Raw genomic sequence first — 5403 nt, forward strand, 5'->3', positions numbered from 1 at the left:
ATTCAATAGAAGATCAACTAGTTCATTTACCTTACGAGACACGACTAGCTGGTCCTATATAGTACAGATGAATATATCTTTTAACAATTTTTGAGGAGATTAATGAATAATATTTATAACAAAGTAAGAGTTGAGGGGGTTAATATGTAATGCTTATCTCATTAAAGAATCATCTTATTTTTACTCATATTATTTTGTTGATAATATGAAATCAGACATCGTAAGTGTCCTCAAAATTCTGATGATACTTAACTAATAGACCCAAAGATGCTTTCTATTTTTAAGTTTCCTAGTAAGAAAATGGGTACATTTATTTATAGATGGTTAAATCTAAAAGAATACCATGCAGCAAAAACATACGTACTCCTAAATTGTGATGAGCTTAAACACTGTATAAAGTGAGTTAACTTCTATATTTAAACATTTATTCCCTTATGTTAGTTTGTTAAACCATGTCTTAAAATTATCTTCCTTAACAGCTTGAATGAAAAACAACTATAACTATAAAATTCATCAATAGGTGTAAGGTAAATAAAAAGTTAGAGATGGAATTTACATTCTGGTTTAATTCTATGTAAGTAAGAGACTAAATTATTTTCTTCAAATGTATTATATAATCCATAATTTATATCATAACTATTTTTCTAGGTGGAAAATCATAGAATATCAAATGTGCAAGAAGAAAGACAATGGATCTTGTATCGAGACCTCTCCATAACATAAATTGCGTAAAAAGATATATCAACAACACTAATATTAAATTTGATTACAATGGATGATGCGTATTATTCTTATAGATTTTTTATTATCATTTGACACACATCTTATCTCACATCATGAGCATTCATGATATGTTTTATGTTAATTTGCATCATATGCTACTTCCATGTTTAGAGATCTATTTTTGTCTATTTTTCATTGATAGGGCAAGCAAATGGAGCCAATGGTACCTTAGATCGAGCATATTTTGTAGGGAACACACTCTACCCAAGTCCCAAGACACGAGCATGTTCCTAGGAGCAAAAAGGAATGAAAATAGAGCTTAAAGATGCATCCCAGAGTGTTTACTAGCTGGGCCATACCGACCGAGCATGGTCATACTCAACCAAAAGAACTACCCAGATAAAGAGTTTCTCGGTACGACCATGTCAACCTAGCACGACTGTGTCAATCTAGCACGACTATGTCAGCCTCTGACTTAAACTACAAATCAAACTTTGAATAACCATAACTTTCGACTCAGTTTGAGCCACAGGGTATGCAACTTATTAAGTGTAGATAATTTTAAGATATATAAGTTTTGTATAGAGTGCAATCAGAGAAAACTAGGTTGAAGTGTCAAATCCATTTTCGTGGAGCACAAAAAAATTTAACAAATCTGGAAGGCTGGGGAAGGTATAAATGATAAAGGGAACCCTTATTAGGGAAATTTTGGATTAGGGGGGCTCTGCCCCTTTCTTTAGAGAGGGTTTTCCCCTTCTAGGGGAGACCCTAGAGCTACCATTCTAAGAGCAGTCAACGATCAATCCACCCTTAGAGCATGGAGATCCTTCTGGAAATATTGACAATATTTGCTAAGCTTTCTCTTCTCCCTTCTTTCTGTTTGGATTTGTTAGATACTTCCCTTTATATCTCTTGGTTATATTTCCTTCTCCATGGAGTAGATTTTCATATTCTAGGATGATAGAATAGGACCTTGATATTTAAACACTTATTTATGAAATCTATTTGTTTGCATATTTTCTATCTTATAAAATGATTGTTTGTGGTCCAGATCTACTATGCATATATGATCTTGAAGCCATAGCATAATATCATATTCCATGGGGAGTGACGAAGGACCAAGAGGTGAAGCCAATCCTCCATCCCGTAGAAACCAGAGATTCGATGAGTTGACTATGAGAGTATATTGGTAAGCCATGAGGATCAAGAGGCTATCATAGAACTTAATGGTTTTGTTCTAATTCATCACCACATAGTAAGATAAGTCAACTCGGGGATTATGAGACATCATGGCAAGAGTCTCCTTGAGAAAGCAACCCCTTAACTTTATTGATATGAAAGTAGGCGACGAATTAGAGTGGATATGCCGATGTATTCCCAAAGTTCACATCAGATAGAATAGAATAGTCTACCTACACTAAACAACCATTGAGGGCAGGAAACCAAACATAGGTTAGGGGTTTACTATCATTGAGGAAAAATTGAAGTCCTAGAATTGTTGCCCTCAAATCCCTTCCTTTAACCACATGCTTCCCTCAACACTCTCTCTCTCTCTCTCTCGCGCGTGAACTCAACCAATTCCGATCTTCCAGATAATTAGCATAACAAATTGATCAGTGTTTAATTAATAGTTCTTGTGGAATCTGTTGGTGCTAGAAGCACCAACTAATCAAACTTATGTTTTGATATTGGCAAAGGTTTAAAGTTAAGCTGTGTTGTTATTCTAACAAGTTAAACAGAGTGTGCAAGAAAGTCCTAAGTGATCTTAGGCAAAGGAAAGATTTAGTTGAGGCTAGGCAGGTGGAAAGTCTAAATTATGGTTAGGCAGGTGGAAAGTCCTAGCTATGGTTAAGTAACATAGTACTAGTTTGGGGGACTGGGTAAAGTCTTGGTGGGTTGAGGATGTTGAGCTAAATTTTAGGGTCGAGGATGCTAGCTGAAAATCCTGAGGATCGCAAACACCAGGTGGAAGACCGGATAGGTCAAGGATTAGACGTCCAACATGAAGTCCTAATGTCTCGGATGCTGAGCAATAGTCTAGATGGTTTGGATGACCAATCTAGCAAAAGGTAATCTCTCCTGAGAGGAGTAAGTGAGGATAAGTTCCTCGAAGAGGGAATAGTAGGCGTTAGTCCGACCTAGAGATTTAGTAAAACTCAAAGTCATGACCGGACAGTTTAAAGACTGTCAAAACTTATTATACTTCATATATTATTACTTGGACTAACTTTATTTTACAAGAAGCATAGGTAGCAAAAAAGCCAGTTCGGGTGTCCGGATCCCTTCTGAGCGCCCTGAATCCGAGCGCCCGTAGTTTCTCTGGGCGCTCAGACGATTTTTCACAAGGGAGGTGCCTGGCCAGGTACCATAGCGGTCTGAGCACTTGGAGTTGCTCTAGGTGCTTGGATGGACAAAACTCATCAACATGCTAAGCTGGAATGTGATGACTGGACGACCCACATCAGCGGTCCAAGCGGCCGGAGGGGGTTCGGACGCCCAAACATGGATAAACTTTAGGGATGAAGTTTCGACCAGAGCTCGCCATGTCAGCACTGTCCAACCACCCAGGAGGGGATTTAGGCACCCGAACGGGGCTATAAAAGGAGGCTTCAACTAGCAACTCCAACACATCAATGGAAACAACTTCTGCTTCTATGTATTGCTTCGAATAGACCTCTGTGATGCCCAAAAGCTGCTACGACAATGACTACACTACAAATCCGATTCTCTAAGCCGTCAGTATCATTTTGTTATTGTTGAAGTTACTTATTTAAATTGTAATCATTCTTGTAACTTTCTAAATTAATTAATGATTGCCCAATGAAAGCAATCTCACGTGCGAGCCTTGGAGTAGAGTTGCCACAGGCTCCGAACTAAGTAAATCTTGTCTTGTTAGCATTGTCTATTATCTTTTTATCTCTTTCTTTATTCCGCGGCCGCTTGTCTCTCCGAGTTTTAAACAAACATGAAAGTCACGAGCGCTATTCATCACCCTGCAATTTGTATCAGAGTGGGGTCACCCTGAATTGGTTAAACCACCATTCGAGCAAATTTTTTCCTGATTTTTGTATCTTGAGATTTTCAAAGTTAATCGAAATCGGTGCTATCACCCATTCCAATAATTTTTCTCTATCGAGTTTATTATTTCTCAAAGTTAGTGCAATACAACTCGAGTTCTTTTAGTTTTGCATAAGTTCTTTATGTTCACTATTAATCCAAGATCAAGTCTTAGGACAAGTCTCCTTGTTTTATTGTGTGCAAGATTTTTTTTAATGGCATACCAAGAAGGCTATAGCACCGTATACCTACCAATATTCTACGGTGAAGATTTTGACTACTGGAAGAGCCCAATGGAGTACCACCTCAAAATACTGGTGGAAATGTGGATAATCATTTAGATGTGATTCACATATCCCACCGAAGATGGAGCTCTTGTCCCCTGCGGCAAATGGGATGCACCAACTCATAAGAAGATCGAAGTTGATGCAAAGGCAACCCAGCCCCTCCATGTTGCTTAACCAAAGAAGAGTTAAATCAGATTAGCCCTTTCAATATCGCCAAAGAGTTATGGAAAAATCTAATCAAGCTGCATGAGGACACCTCCGACACTAAGGTAAGTAAACGAGATCTAATTCTAAATAAATTATATAATATAAAAATACAAGATGGTGAATCATCGAGTTAACTTCATGCTCAGATTTAAGACCTATTCAACAGTCTCCATGCAATTGGTCAGAAGGTAGAAAATCATGACATTATAAGGTATGCCCTGATACGAACCCCACCAACAAATGTGATGGAACCCGAGACAAAGTTGGATAGAACCCCAAGAACTAAATGACAAGAGTGTGAGTCTTGACCTGGAACCTAGAACTGGCATGAACCAAGCCTACGAAGGAAAGAAACGTCACACCCAGGGTGATAAGTTTCGATGGGTTGAACGCCACGAGAGTAAACTCGATAAGTTCAGAAAGTCCTTTCAAGAACTAAGAGAGCACACAATCTCACCAAAAAACTAAGTTGCTTCATACTAAGATGTCCCTCCCTTATATAATGGGAGTGAACAAGGAAAAGTATAAGATAAGTGCATTCATAATTAGAGTCCCAATGTTGCATGTATTATGCAAGAAATCTAGGAACCCAAACAAGATAAATGCATGCACAATTAGAGTCCCAAGTCGCATGCTTCATTAAACAATCTAAAATACTTAAGTCTTCATGCATGAATGAGTTCCCATGCTTATTAGCGTTCTTCCGTTAAGAACGACCAGTCATTGATGGTTATGTCTAATTACGTGGATTAGGCCACGACTAACAGTTGGGATTATCTTGGTCTCTCCTTGCTCATTGTCCTCCCAATATTTTTTGATTAGCCCATTTAGTGCTTCCTTGAAATACTTTGCCCGCAGTCTTGTAATTGGGCCTTCCAGAAGTTATAATTGATCTCTCCTATCTTCAGCCCTTGGGCATATATCATTTTCCCCTTCTTGAAAAGGATTTGTCCTTAAATCATCACCTACATCAAACGGGGATAAGTCAGCAACATTAAAAGTAGAATGTACACCATACTCACCTGGTAGTTCAAGTTTGTAGGAATTATCATTGATGCACTCTAATACTTGAAATGGGCCATCCCCTCGAGGTAGAAGTTTAGAACGACGTTTCTCCGGAAATAACTCC

This window comes from Zingiber officinale, chromosome 11B (genome assembly GCF_018446385.1).
Source record: "Zingiber officinale cultivar Zhangliang chromosome 11B, Zo_v1.1, whole genome shotgun sequence".
In the NCBI taxonomy this organism is placed as follows: Eukaryota; Viridiplantae; Streptophyta; class Magnoliopsida; order Zingiberales; family Zingiberaceae; genus Zingiber; species Zingiber officinale.